Source organism: Homarus americanus, unplaced genomic scaffold, assembly GCF_018991925.1.
Source record: "Homarus americanus isolate GMGI-L3 unplaced genomic scaffold, GMGI_Hamer_2.0 scaffold18703, whole genome shotgun sequence".
NCBI classification, from domain to species: domain Eukaryota; kingdom Metazoa; phylum Arthropoda; class Malacostraca; order Decapoda; family Nephropidae; genus Homarus; species Homarus americanus.
Window position 1 is genome coordinate 6164385 of NW_024749779.1, and position 16260 is coordinate 6180644.

Here is a 16260-nt window from a genome sequence, read left to right on the forward strand (position 1 = left end):
CAGTAGGCCTAATGTCTGCACTTGACACTACACACACACCGATTCGGATAAAACAAACAGACCCTGTGACGACTATTTGGGAAGCTGCGATGTAAAGCAGTCATAAGCCCACTCTCAAAGTCACTCATGATACTAATTAGATTAAATACAATGTCTTGTTGGGCCATATGATCCTTTAGAACTGAGAAGATTCATGAATGTGTATCTTTATTTTTATCACCACAAAAACAGTACACAGCTGTGAAAAAATGTCCACAGTGCACTGCATGAATAGTAAACAGAGCTAATGCTCATTCTGTTCATATTTTCACTGATGCTGAATATGATGAGGTCGTTATGTTGGTGGAATAAAAATGGCTGCTCATCCATTGTTTCAGACCAGTGGCTCGAAAGGTCACTCTCAAAATGTAATATCGGTAGTGTAGGCATGTCCTCATGTCAAGTTGATGTATCTGAGCTTGTACACTGCTGAATGTCGGCAGGAATACTGCTTCATCAGGCATCATGGCACAAGACTCTTCAGCTAAAAATTATGTGTATACTTGATTTAGAGATCTAGTTTGCTGAACTTCTGCACATCACTTTTCACAAGATTTAGAAAATTGAGGATAAGTGAAGCCTCGTCTGGTACACAGTTTTCTTTAAGTGGTTTGTTACAGAGGACAGTGACATTTGGTAATAAAGTTGTATGTGCTTGACCAGGACATCCTTTGGCAGTAGACCTTCAGTGTTGCTTGTCACTGATTGTCTGGTCCTTCTTGTATGTACAGTTATAACCTTCATAAATTAGAATAGTGCCATGACCTCAAGTACAGTAATAATTTCTGTCATAATGTTTGAAGAACTGTCAATTTGAACACACCAATCATTATGAAAAACTTACTATTTCCTCCCAAACAAATAACCTAACTAAAGAACCTCACTATTTCCACCTGTTTTAGCCTTTCTGTTATTATGAGTCACTGGGGGTCAAGTGACCTGACCAAAGGCCACATGAATAATAAGCTTGTCAACCTAACTTATTGACAGGATTTAGAAGTATCTCATATTTTTCATGAATATGAATACAGGTACAGTGTAATATGCAATATTTGAATAGAAATTAATAACATTTAATTATTAAATTTCTGTAATAGCAATTAGAATGCTAAACTTTGTTTGTTAATCCCAATTTAATTCATATTTTATTCATATATGTATTTCATTCATTTTAATATAATTCATATTATATTCATATATTCCTTAAATTCATTCATCTTAATATATTTCATAATATATTCCTATAATAAATACAGTATTTCTAATAAAATTTGTGATGTATGGAAGATTTTTAGCGATACAGGGTACTGTACTGTAGGCGTAATCATCTACGTTGGAATAGGACACTGTGACAAGGTTGTATAAACACACCTTGTGGCAAGAAGCAAATAAACACCCCATGACAAGATGTAAACAAACAAACACCCCGTGGCAAGATGTAAACAAACACCGTGGCAAGATGTAAACAAACACACCCTGTGGCAAGATGTAGACAAACACCCTGTGGCAAGGTGTAAGCAAATAAATGCACCACGTGACAAGATGTAGGGTCTGACTACTTACCCAAATGTACCCAAATGTACCCAAATGTAGCCGCAATGAAGTCAAATAATGGTCCTACATGAATAAATCGGGTTACCAATCACTTCTCGACTAGTATTTGGTGTCGCAAAGTAAAAAAAAATTGGAAAACGTAATTTAATTTGAGTTAAAGATCGAGTGCATGTACCGAACCTAACCTAACCTAACCTCGACTAGTATTTGGTGTCACGAGGTCACAAAAAATTGGTAAACTTCATTTAATCTGAGTTAATAGATCAAGTGCATGTACCTAACCTAACACAACACAACTCAGATTAAATTAAGTTTACCAATTTTTTGTGACTTAATGACACCAAATAATAATCGAGAATGATTCACAGCCCGATTTACGCTTGTACGACCATCATTTGACTTCATTGCGGCTACATTTGGCTACATTTGGCTACAATTGGGTAATTACTCGCTCCCTCGGTACATGCACGCGATCTATTGACTCAGATTAAAGTAAGTTTTCCAATTTTTTGTGACTGTGACACCAAATACTAGTCGAGAAGTGATTAGCAGTCCGATTTATTCATGTAGGACCATTATTTGACTTCATTGCGGCTACATTTGGGTAATTAGTCTGACTGCAAGATGTAAGCAAACAAACACCTTGTGGCAAGGTGTAAACAAACACCCAGTGGCAAGATGTAAGCAAACAAACACCTTGTGGCAAGGTGTAAACAAACATGCCCAGTGGCAAGATGTAAGCAAACAAACACCTTGTGGTAAGATGTAAACAAACACCCAGTGGCAAGATGTAAGCAAACAAACACCTTGTGGTAAGATGTAAACAAACACACCCTGTGGCAAGTTGTAAACAAACACACCCTGTGACAAGATGTAAGCAAACAAACACCTTGTGGAAAGATGTAAACAAACACCCTGTGGCAAGATGTAAACCAACACCGAGTGGAAAAATGTAAACAAGCAAACACCCTGTGGCAAGATGTAAACAAACACCCTGTGGCAAGATGTAAACAAACAAACACCCTGTGGCAAGATGTAAACAAACACACCCTGTGACAAGATGTGAACAAACACACATTGTGGCAAGATGTAAACAAATACCCTGTGGCAAGATGTAAGCAAACAAACACCATGTGGCAATATGTAAACAAACAAACCCTGTGATAAAGATGTAAACAAACATACCCTGTGATAAAGATGTAAACAAACACCCAGTGACAGGATGTAAACAAACACGCCCTGTGATAAAAATGTAAACAAACACCCAGTTTCAAGATGTAAACAGACCCTGTGGCAAAATGGAAAGATTATAGAGAGAAACAGTTGAGTGTGACCATGACGCCGGTAATTCAGGAAGATTTTACAGAGGAAATCTTGTATTGTGAGAAAGTGGTGTGTTGGCTGGTGAACGATCGTACCTGTTGGGGTGGGTGGTAGTGGTGGCTGGTGAGTGATGGGTGGTGGTAGTGGTGTAGGTGAGTGATGGTGACAGTGGTGGTAGTGGTGTAGGTGAGTGATGGAGACAGTGATGGGTGGTGGTAGTGGTGTAGGTGAGTGATGGTGACAGTGATGGGTGGTGTAGGTGAGTGATGGGTGGTGGTGGTGGTAATAGTGATGGTTGGTGGTGGTGATAGTGATGGTTGGTGGTGGTGTAGGTGAGTGATGCTGACAGTGGTGGTAGTGGTGTAGGTGAGTGATGGTGACAGTGGTGGTGTGGTGTAGGTGAGTGATGGTGACAGTGAGTGGTGGTAGTGGTGTAGGTGAGTGATGGTGACAGTGATGGGTGTGGTGAGTGATGGGTGGTGGTGGTGGTAGTGATGGTGGTGATGGGGTGGTGTAGGTTGATGCTGACAGTGTGTGGTGTGGTGTGTGACAGTAGTGGTGTGGTGTAGGTGAGTGATGGTGACAGTGATGGGTGGTGTAGGGGGTGTGGGTGGTGGTGGTAATAGTGATGGGTGATGGTGGTGATAGTGATGGTTGGTGGTGGTAGGTGAGTGATGCTGACAGTGGTGGTAGTGGTGTAGGTGAGTGATGGTGACAGTGGTGGTAGTGGTGTAGGTGAGTGATGGTGACAGTGGATGGGTGGTGGTAGTGGTGTAGGTGAGTGATGGTGACAGTGATGGGTGGGTAGGTGAGTGATGGGTGGTGGTGGTGTAGATGGGTGATGGTGGTGATTGTGATGGTTGGTGGTGTAGGTGAGTGATGCTGACAGTGGTAGTGGTGGTGAGTGATGGTGACAGTGATGGTGGTAGTGGTGTAGGTGAGTGATGGTGACAGGATGGGTGTGTGGTGGTGGTAATAGTGATGGGTGATGGTGGTGATAGTGATGGTTGGTGGTGGGTAGGTGAGTGATGCTGACAGTGGTAGTGGTGTAGGTGAGTGATGGTGACAGTGGTGGTAGTGGTGTAGCTGAGTGATGGTGACAGTGATGGGTGGTGGTAGTGGTGGTGGTGATGCTGACAGTGATGGGTAGTGGTGCATGGAGTGATGTGACAGTGATGGTAGTGGTGTAGGTGAGTGATGGTGACAGTGGTGGTAGTGGTGTAGGTGAGTGATGGTGACAGTGGTAGTGGTGTAGGGTGAGTGATGGTGACAGTGGTGGTAGTGTGGTGAGTGATGGGTGGTGGTGGTAATAGTGATGGGTGATGGTGGCGACAGTGATGGTGGTGGTAGTGGTGTAGGTGAGTGGTGTAGGTGAGTGATGGTGACAGTGGTGGTAGTGGTGTAGGTGAGTGATGGGTGGTGGTGGTGGTAATAGTGATGGGTGATGGTGGTGATAGTGATGGTTGGTGGTGGTGTAGGTGAGTGATGCTGACAGTGATGGGTAGTGGTGTAGGTGAGTGATGGGTGGTGGTGATGATGGTGATGGTGTTAGACGGTGAATGTGTGATGGGTGGTGGTGGTGAGGGTAGGCGGAGGTGACTGCAGTAAGTGGTGGTGATGAGTCATCAATATGGTGGTGGTGGTGGTGAAGATGGTGGTGAGAATATGTATGTGATGGGTGGTGGTGGTGGCGAGGTGTTGGTGGTGGGTGGTGGTGGTGGCGAGGTGTTGGTGGTGGGTGGTGGTGACTGTTAAATGATGGATAGCAATGGTGGTGGATGGTGAAGACGGCGGAGATTGGTGGTGCGTGACAAAGGTAATGAGGGTTGTGGAGGTGACTGCAGTGAGTGGTAGTGGTGGTTGAGACGTCAGTTGGTGGTTGCTACGGTGGGTGGGGATGAAAGTGGTGATGAGAATAGTGATATGGTGGTGGAGATTGTGATAATGATGGTGGTTGTGCTGTGTTGGGGATGGTGATGGAGTACAATGATGTACTCTCTTGAGTATGATGATTTAATCCCTTGAGTATGGTGACTTAATACACTTGAGTATAATCATCGTACTCAAGGGACTTGTTCAACGTGACAAACCCACCCAGGTTATCTCTCTCTCCTCCTCCTCCTCCTCACTCACTTAACCTCACTGTTTGGCACAACTGATCTACTGTATGTGGTTCGCTGATTCTATACCGGACAGATGCCAACTATTTTTTTTCACATCAAGTTTGTATTACAATAATTATGTGGTGCCCACTTCCTGATTGTTTTAATTGCTAAATATTCCTTTCAGTACGATGTCTTCTTATCTATTTATTATGGCGACCGCCAGACGATTTTATTCAGCTGGGGAAGTTTCATTTCGCAGTCATGGGGTTAAACAAAATTTCGCTGCTTCTACAAGATATAGATTCAAACTTATCCACAATCCATTTGTTCTTAAATGTGTCCTTTTTCAGAGGAACACCTCACTTAGAACATGAATTCATTCACCTCTCAACCAAGGGAACCCTGTTGGTATTGTCAAAGCGTTATTTTATTCTGTATTGTGATCTCTCCCAACTGATATAGTTTCCATCCACACCTCTAGTACCCCCCCCCCCCTCCTCCCGCAGAAACACACCTACACCAAGACACCCCCTCTCCTCTCTCTTTCCCTCACTAGCGAATGCTTTGAATTCACTTTTCACGGTTTGCCGGGGGTTGGCAACGGTAAGTGGGAGTGGAGCCACCTGTACTTATATCTTAACCTTAGTCTAGAGTCTCTAGACTCTACCGGTTACATCATCTTGTAAGCCAGTGATATTGTTACTTGCTCCATATACATATTTTACTTTAACTTTGCCTACTTGCTTCAAATTCATCAATTTTTTTTCCTGATTACTGTTTTTAAGGCTCTGTTTGGCAGTCCTAGATTGTATTCAACAGTGGCTTTGTTGGACGCGAGTTTAGCTAAGGCATCAACTCTTATCATTTTGATTGATGCCTATGTGAGTGGGTCCACAACAGCTTGATCCTGATACCTCTGTCAACAAGACACAATATTTACACATATGCTTGTGTCTGGCTTCAGGGACAAGCACGTGACAATCTGAGTTTAGGGTATCGAGAGCAAATAGTGAGGATAAGGAGTTAATGATGATGGGACTGTCAGTGTCTTCAACAAGTTTCAGGGCTGTGAGTATGGCAAATAGTTCAGCGTGTAGAGTGGATGCTGTTATTAATTCTAGCTGCTTTCTCAATTATATTACCTTTAGGCTGAGTCACAGTGACAGCACTTCCAGCCCTCCCACAGACAGTGTTAAGAGAGCCGTGAGTGTAGATGTTCTGTGGTGTTATTTTCGATATGTAGGTTATGTATGTGGTCAAAAGCTCGCTCTTTGGCAGTGCGTTGGAAATAAGGATTGTGTGTGGTGGTGATGGGGAAGGATTGTTGTGGGAATGCTGATGGTGGTGATTGTTGTGCTGTTGATGGTGGTGGTGTTGGGGGTGATGATGGTGCTGAAGTTGATGGTTGTGGTGGAAGTGACGGAGGTGGTGGTGGGGAGACTACTGGGTGCCAACAAACCAAACGTAATGGATCTAAAACTTAAATTGATGATATTTTATAGTGTCAACGCCTACAGTGACTAAGGATTTTGTGATAAATTATGTATTTTGGGGGATTTTTTCCGGTATAATGTTATATATGTACAGTGGGACATATGGAACAGAGAGGCTGCCGTATCTCCTCCACACAAGCGCTGGGTCGCTTCTGGCTGGCGAGTGACAGTGAGGGGAGGTGGGAGTGGTAGCAGGCGAGGGCAGTTTTTTTTTTAGAGAGAGAGAAGATTAGACGTTGAGAAAGGAAGTTTTAATTCGGAAATTGAAGGTATTTAGGAGACGTGGTGACCGCCTTGCTACGGGTTAGTTAAGCTAATAGTGTGTTAGGGTTGTCTCCTGGGTTAGTTATTGCGGATGGTTGGCTTAGAGCTGGTTTATGGTTGGCTGGTCGCTCTGTCTGTCGTCACAGGCACTAGACAGTCCGCCCTATCCCATTTATGGGTGTTTTGAGGGTCATATTTCACGATGGTGACAGAGGAGTGATGGTCGGAGGTGTTGGGTGGGAGGTGGAAGGTAGGTGATATCAGATTTACTTCAAGTGGATTATGTGGGCCTAACATTGCAAATCTGGGCTTGGAACATGATTTAGAGTTTGCCAGGCGATTTACCGTTAGGTATAGTGTATTATATAGCAAGGTATTCGACGTTACAGTGTTCACGGGGTGGTTCATGGAGAAAATCTCTGTTATGACGCAAAGACAAACGCAGGTTAGGTTAGGTTTTTTCCGTGCCTTTTTTTTTTTTTACCTTTTACCTTTACCTTTTTTTACCTGGGTTCGTATTTCTGTACACGTGTCTCACAGAAAAACAACACATCGGCGGATCGCATCATAATCTAATAAATGAATTGCTTTGGCATATCAAGGCATCTTAATAATGCCGAACTAATTTGTAAAATAAGTATTACTGAATATTGTATTTAGGTTGCAACTCTTACTCCACCCCTCTTTCTGTCCGGTTGTACGCAGGGGCTACGACTGCCATTGTTTCGTAACATGAAACAGACATATTATGTCCGTAACTTTGTGGACAATGAAAGATAAAAGTTGTGTAGTGAAATTTGGTGAAAACATATGCCGAAGGGCTAAACTTTTGGTGCGCTCTGCCTTGTGGTAGGGCTCTCATAATGTTTCAAGAGTTATATTTAATCTTCGGACAAAACCGCGACACGACTTTTGTCTTTGATTGTACCTGCTTCAGCTTGATGCAATGCAAGTTAACTACAATATACGTATGACTAAACAGAGGTTGTTTCACAGATGAAGATAGGAGTAATAATTTTCATTGATAAGCCGCCGTTTTCTTTGGGTTTGTAAAAACATGGGATGATTTATCTCGATAGAGTAATTTTTCAATTAAGAACAACACTTTTCGTAGACGTTCACCTTCATCCCGAGTATTGGTTGAGCTACCCCTAGTGTTGGTACTCATAAGAGGCTCACAATATTTTATTTAACCTGTATTAACTATTGATGCGTTTTTAGGATTGGCCCCAGGCCCTCATGGCAATCACATCTATAGTCGGAGACAGGAAACCTATGGCTGGTTCTGAGTCTTCCCGACGTAAGTAGACAGGAATATTGCTCATTGGCTATCCCTACGTTTTTGATGAAGGTCATTATGCCATGATTATTTAACTAAACAAAATAGGGTATTATATTAATTCAAACAACTTTTACTGTAGTATTTTCTCCCGTATATTATATTGTTTCGGTGGTGAGATTTTATTTTTGTATCGTCATGTTGGCGAAATTGTGGGGGTGTGTAGGTTTGTGTGGAGTGAGTATTGTCCTGACCTTATGATGTGGTGAACATTGTGGTGTGGCAGGATTCCAGAGATGTCCGGTTGACTGTACCTTACCTCGTGCGACAAACCCGGAGTCTATTAGCACAAGGCCTTCTTATGCCTTGTTATCGTGCTGCCCGTGTCATCCTACCAGATTGGAGTGCAATATAAATTCTTGGTAAACATTTATCGCCAATGGAAACGCCAGTATAAAGTTATCTTGTTGTGGTTAGGTTAGTCGCATCAAATGATGTATTTATGAGCAAGTGCGAATCCTTTTGTCTACCATTAAGAACTTTTTCATTCGACCTGCATAAGAAAAGTTGAAGGCAGTGTAGAATTATCACTTAATATTACATACGCACTGTGTAATTTTCGTAATAATTTTGTTTTTGCATATTTACATATATCCCATTCTTTAAATATTATGTGATTTTGTTCTATATTGAAAACGAGGAAAGTATTGCCTCTTGATGGTGTGACTCTTACAAAAGTAGATGATTGTGCATGTTAATAAGCCAGGCTCTCACGGAGTTAACAATACTAATATCAGATTTTTTTAGTGACTCGATGGGAACAAATTTTTTAGTTATGGTGGAAATAGTTTCGTGTGGTTCTTATTCACCCATCAGTCGGCTCCACTCCTTCAATACTTTGGTGAATATCTCGCCTGCTCTCTTCATGCAGTGTATTTAAACCTTTTACACCACCAAACATTCATAATTTACCTTTTTTTACTTTCCCTTTAAACCTGACTTTTATTATTATTATTATTATTATTATTTGAAGGAATGTTTTGTTTTTACGTGGTCACTGTGTAATAATAATAATAATTGACGGTGTGTGTGTAATAATAATAATTAACGGTTTATTGAAAAAATTCTGCAGCCCGAAGGCTGAAAATATACATTGGACATAAATGACTTATTACATACATTGGTGGTTTAACAAAAACCTTCATTAGAGAAAGGTAAAGGAACATACAGTGAACATACAGATTAATGTAGGTGTTGAACAGCAAACTCGTAGTGTAGTAACTCCCTCCCAGATGGTGTTAGGAGGAACTCACGTGGTGTAGTAGTTCCCTCAGATGGTGTTATAAGGGGCCTGGCGTGGTGTAGTAATTCCCTCGCAGATGGTGTTATGAGGGGCCTCACGTGGTGTAGTATTTCCTTCACAGATGGTGTTATGAGGGACCTCACGTGGTGTAGTAATTACCTCACAGATGGTGTTATGAGGGACCTAACGTGGTGTAGTAACTCCCTCACAGATGGTGTTATGAGGGGCATCACGTGGTGTGTGTGTGTGTGACAGAGGTCACAATAAAACAATGGGATCATAACAAGGTCCCCTTTGGCTTGAGTAACGTGCCCACAGTATTGAGTTATTAATGTTAGTTTATGCTTGGATTGACTAGCTATAAAAAGAAATAGTCACGTTCCCCTGACACGCAGTTGTGTCTTCCCATAATGGGGTTTTCTTCTTTTTTTTCCTGCAAATAATTAACATTCTGGTTCAGTTAATATAAATTTTGGCAGGTTTGTACCTTGATCCAATATGCATAAACATCTTTTTATGTTGAACTATTTTCTAATGTCAATGTCCAACCAACCTAGACTTTTTTTTTTACTCATTCATTTTAGTCCGCTGTTTATAAAGTGATTGGTCGTGTTTCAGCTTGACCACCAATAGGATTTTCATGTTCGGGAAGTGACATAGTTTTCACGAGCACTGAGACACTCTTGTTTAAAAATACTAGTAGATATTACCCATGTTGAAGACATCGCCAGCTGGCAGGGGCGGAGCCCTTGTGATTAAACCGGTCTGTCTGTATTTGATAGTTACCAAGATATAAAAGCTAAAGGACCAGTTTGATTTTATTTTTTTTACGTATGAGCTTGGGATAATAGTGCTGGGCAAGTTGATTAGATTTTGATTACAACATGGCGAGGTTTAAGGTCACAACAACCAAGGTTAAAGCCATTGGTGGTCAAAGTCAACACTACTTTGCTTAGAGATCTTTTGTTTCAGGAATAATATATTTTTTTTTATAATTTGTTGGGGGCGAGGGTGACAAATAATGTTTTAACTTTACTTTATTGGTTAAGTTTAGTCTAATGCTTTAATTGGATCTCCTTTTCTCTTTTTTTACACGCTGTATACAGATTTTTTTCTTATAAGACTATTGTAGATATTGTAATTTTTGTAAAGTTTATTTCACACGTATTTTTTGAAAGTTTATTCTACATACTGTATGTGGAGTTTAATCTACATGTTGTTTTTGTTTATTGAGTTTTATTTTATTTTTAAGCCTTATTTGATACTTTTGTTTCCTTGACTGTGAGTGGATTTTGTTAGTGTTTGTGTTCTGTTTTTGTTTAGTCAGTATTACTTACATAAGCTCGAGAATTACTTACATAAGCTCGAGAATTACTTACATAAGCTTGAAAATTACTTACATTAGTGGGATAATTACTTACATAAGCTCGAGAATTACTTACATAAGTGGGATAATTACTTACATAAGCTTGAGAATTACTTACATTAGTGGGAGAATTACTTACATAAGCTCGAGAATTACTTACATTAGTGGGAGAATTACTTACATAAGCTTGAGAATTACTTACATTAGTGGGATAATTACTTCATAAGCTCGAATTACTTACATTAGTGGGAGAATTACTTACATTAGTGGGAGAATTACTTACATTAGTGGGAGAATTACTACATTATGGGAGAATTACTTACATAAGCTTGAGAATTACTTACATTAGTGGGATAATTACATAAGCTGAGAATTACTTACATTAGTGGGATAATTACTTACATTAGTGGAGAATTACTTACATTAGTGGGATAATTACTTACATAAGCTTGAGAATTACTTACATTAGTGGGATAATTACTTACATTAGTGGGAGAATTACTTACACTAGTGGATAATTACTACATAAACTTGAGAATTACTTACATTAGTGGGATAATTACTTACATAAGCTGAGAATTACTACATTAGTGGGATAATTACTACATTAGTGGGAGAATTATTAGTGGGATAATTACTTACATAAGCTTGAGAATTACTTACATTAGTGGGATAATTACTTACATAAGCTCGAGAATTACTTACATTAGTGGGATAATTACTTACATAAGCTCGAGAATTACTTACATGAGGATAATTACTTACATAAGCTTGAGAATTACTTACATTAGTGGGATAATTACTTATATTAACTAGAGAAATGAATTTAAAATCTCTATTGTGATAAAATTGATTGACTCATTATTGATAAAGTACTCATTAATTTTGCTAATGTGTAATGGTGGAAACTATTCTATGGTAGCGTTAATGGTGAGTTATGGCTAGGGTAGGTCAGGGTCCAGTAATAGTAATTGTTTTGGTGGCCTTTATAAACAATAATCTCGGGTAATTTAATTGTTTTTGGTGCTTGTTTAGTTACTCGAGTGTTTTGATTTGAAAGAATGGGGATTCGGTTGGTAACTAATTTGGCCGGTGATGGGATTTGGTTGGTAATTAATTTGGCGGGTGATGGGATTTGGTTGGTAATTAATTTGGCGGGTGATGGGATTTGGTTGGTAACTAATTTGGCGGGTGATGGGATTGGTTAGTTAATTTGGTTGGGATGGGATTTGGTAACTAATTTGGCGGGTGATGATTTGGTTAGTTATTAATTTGGTTGGGTGATGGGATTTGGTGGTAATTAATTTGACGGGTGATGGGATTTGGTGGTAACTAATTTGGCGGGTGATGGGATTTGGTGGTAATTAATTTGACGGGTGATGGGAATTGGTTGGTAACTAATTTGGCGGTGATGGGATTTGGTTAGTTATTAATTTGGTTGGGATGGGATTTGGAACTAATTTGGCGGGTGATGGGATTTGGTAACTAATTTGACGGGTGATGATTTGGTGGTAACTAATTTGACGGGTGATGGGATTTGGTGGTAACTAATTTGGCGGGTGATGGGATTTGGTTGGTAACTAATTTGGCGGGTGATGGGGGTTAGTTATTAATTTGGTGGGTGGGGATTTGGTGGTAACAATTTGACGGGTGATGGGATTTGGTTGGTAATTAATGTGGTTGAGTGATGGGATTTGGTTGGTAACTAATTTGACGGATGATGGGATTTGGTGGTAACTAATTTGACGGGTGATGGAATTGGTTGGTAACTAATTTGGTTGGTGATGGATTGGTAACTAATTTGGCGGGTGATGGGATTTGATTAGTTATTAATTTGGTGGGTGATGATTTGGTTGGTAATTAATTTGATGGGTGATGGATTTGGTTGGTAACTAATTTGACGGGTGATGGGATTTGGTTGGTAACTAATTTGACGGGTGATGATTTGGTTGGTAACTAATTTGGTTGGGTAATGGATTTGGTAATTAATTTGACGGGTGATGGGATTTGGTTGGTAATTAATTTGACGGGTGATGGGATTTGGTTGGTAACTAATTTGACGGGTGATGGGATTTGGTTGGTAACTAATTTGACTGGTGATGGGATTTGGTGGTAATCAATTTGACGGGTGATGGATTTGGTTGGTAATTAATGGTTGAGTGATGGGATTTGGTAGTTATTAATTTGGTTGGGTGATGATTTGGTAACTAATTTGGCGGGTGATGATTGGTTAGTTATTAATTTGGTTGGGTGATGGGATTGGTTGGTAATTAATTTGACGGGTGATGGGATTTGGTTAGTTATTAATTTGGTGGGTGATGGGATTTGGTTGGAAATTAATTTGGCGGGTGATGGATTGGTAACTAATTTGGCGGGTGATGGGATTTGATTAGTTATTAATTTGGTTGGGTGATGGGATTTGGTTGGTAATTAATTTGACGGGTGATGGGATTTGGTTGGTAACTAATTTGACGGGTGATGGGATTTGGTCGGTAACTAATTTGACGGGTGATGGGATTTTATCGCTTGTTCGTGGTAATCACTTTGAGGAGTGTTTTTTTTTTTTTGGTCTCCTGATTACAGTGTGTTGTATTTCGTTCGCCAGGGACTTAAATTTATCGTCCGCTGTAGTTTAAGGACTCACTGATCTGTTGTTGCCAGGGTTGTAATATATAGTTCTTTATTTGGTTGGTGTAAGTAAATACGTTATCTTTTTTGGTTCATTAGTTAGGTGTGTTTTCCATGTTCTCTTCGCTCTCTTTGGCAGGTCATCGAATTTATTTCCTCCTCTGCCAAGTGGCTAGATTTGCTCGCTCAGTTGGTGGATGAGCTGGTGTGTTGATTTATTGCGGTCAGGATTCTTTTGTGATATTAGTTTTAATGATATGGTTCAGTAATGTGGAGAACTTGAAGGAGGTTTGGTCTTTTTGGGTGATTTAGTTTGTTTAATGGAACCTTGGTTTGATGTGTTGGTGTACCCGCGTCCAGTAGGTATTGATTGTGGTGGAATATGCATTTTATTGTACACGGTTTTCACGCTAATATTAATGTTATTTAATTGTATTAGTTTTGTAAAGGAGTGTTATAGTTTTGTTTTGTTAAGCGTTTGTAACCTAATATTCTCTTTGGAAATAGTCGTATTGATAAGTCTGATAATAGACTGTCTCAATTTCATGGTTTATGTACGTTGTTCTTTTCAATGAACTTGTTCATTATTTCACATGTGTTTTATTACATTGTGAGGAGTATAATACGGTGTTTATCTTCCTCTGAGAGATTTGGGAGTGGACCTTGGCTGGTCAAAATGGATGTTCTTATTTAGTAAATTGTGCGACGACTCTTCACATGTCTGGCGATTATCTCGATTTCGGACAGTTGAGGTGATAGATTGCTGCTGCCAGCAAGAAATGATACAAATATAGATAATACATTATGGGTAATGGTTGACATACTAGTGTGTGGAACTACGATGGTGAAGGCAAGTGCTGGTAAACAGGATATTGCCTGAATGTAAACATTATGAGAGCCTTGTTAAGGGAGAGTGTTCCAGGGTTAGGCTTATTTGAAGTTTTCTAACACTGAGTCTTGGCAATTCTGTGACGGTGGCGGCTCACCATTAATCACAGTCCGCGGTGAATGCGGCCAATCACAGTCGAATCACGACCAATCATAAACTCGTCACGACCAATAGGGGCGGAGATTAGTGGGGAGGCGGCTCCCATTGGTCGAGCTCTTGCTGGTCCGCTCCGAGAAAATACTTTTCACATCCCACTAGACTCTGAAATTCATGATGTTATATGACGAAGTATTCTGGTCGTTAGCTATACTGTAAATGAGCTGCTTCATCCAATGCTCTCTCAGTGAGACAGAATGGATGTGATTTTACATTTATCATGTTTTATATTGTAGTCTTATATATCCAATACTGTTTAAAACGGCATCAGCATGTACTGAGCCTCACCTAGTAAGCATACACAAGTGATCTTTTACAATGCATTATTTTGACCTCAGGAAAGGCAGAAGTAATAACACGTGTTTATTGTTGCCTTGTGGGATGTAAGGGCGGGGTGTCAGCAGGGGCTGCAGCTGCTGCCACTTTTTTTTTATCACCATTTTTCCACAACAAGATTGGACGGGCGGTTTTATGGCCATCCCTCTTGAGATCTTACCCCTCCCCTTCTCCTCACCCTCCTTCTCCAACCCTCACCTCCTCCCCACCCTCTCCTCCCATCTCTCCACCTTTACCTCCTCTTCCCCTCCTACCACTGTTCCATAAGGAAGAGGTAGATAGGCAGCCTGGCTTCATCACAGTGAACGCCTCCCTGCAGCTCCCTGACGAGCACAACAGCTTACATGATTCACTGTCCGGAGAAACGTTGCTAAAGTAGTGAAGTTGTGTAGCATCTTTGTTTCACAGCGTGCGGGCGGATGTCACTCATGGATGTGATGGAGGACATTTTATATTGTTATAGCATTTTTTTATTCAAACATAGATGGTGGCCTCCCTTGAACGAAACATTAGCAGACTATCTCCTGATTAGTGTACCCGATAAGGTGTGAAGATGTCTTTGGTATTTACTAAGCAGGAAGTATTTTTGTGTTCCCAAGTGTCATTCCAAAGGAAATGTTGAAATTATATTCTCTCCCGGAACGGAACCTTCATGGTGAAACCCTCGCTTGTGTGTTTTGACTCGGTACTTGAAGAGTTAAAAATGTCTTACTTGAAACGCGCGACAAATTCCGAGAGCTGTCTGGAGGAGGAAGTCCCTTCACATTCCTCGTGTTCCGTCGGGCACACATATTCCTTCACGCCTCTACCATGATGGTGATGGTTGTTACTTGTACCATGATGGTGATGGTTGTTACTTGTACCATGATGGTGATGGTTGTTACTTGTACCATGATGGTGATGGTTGTTACTTGTACCATGATGGTGATGGTTGTTACTTGTACCATGATGGTGATGGTTGTTACTTATGCCATGATGGTGATGGTTGTTACTTGTGCCATGATGGTGATGGTTGTTACTTGTGCCATGATGGTGATGGTTGTTACTTGTACCATGATGGTGATGGTTGTTACTTGTACCATGATGGTGATGGTTGTTACTTGTGCCATGATGGTGATGGTTGTTACTTGTACCATGATGGTGATGGTTGTTACTTGTGCCATGATGGTGATGGTTGTTACTTGTGCCATGATGGTGATGGTTGTTACTTGTACCATGATAGTGATGGTTGTTACTTGTACCATGATGGTAATGGTTGTTACTTGTCCACGATAGTGATGGTTGTTACTTGTACCATGATAGTGATGGTTGTTACTTGTACCATGATGGTGATGGTTGTTACTTGTACCATGATGGTGATGGTTGTTACTTGTACATGATGGTGATGGTTGTTACCTGTACCATGATGGTGATGGTTGTTACTTGCCATTATGGTGATGGCTGTTACTTGTCCCATGATGATGGTTGTTACTTGTACCGTGATGGTTGTTACTTGTACCATGATGGTGATGGTTGTTACTTGTAC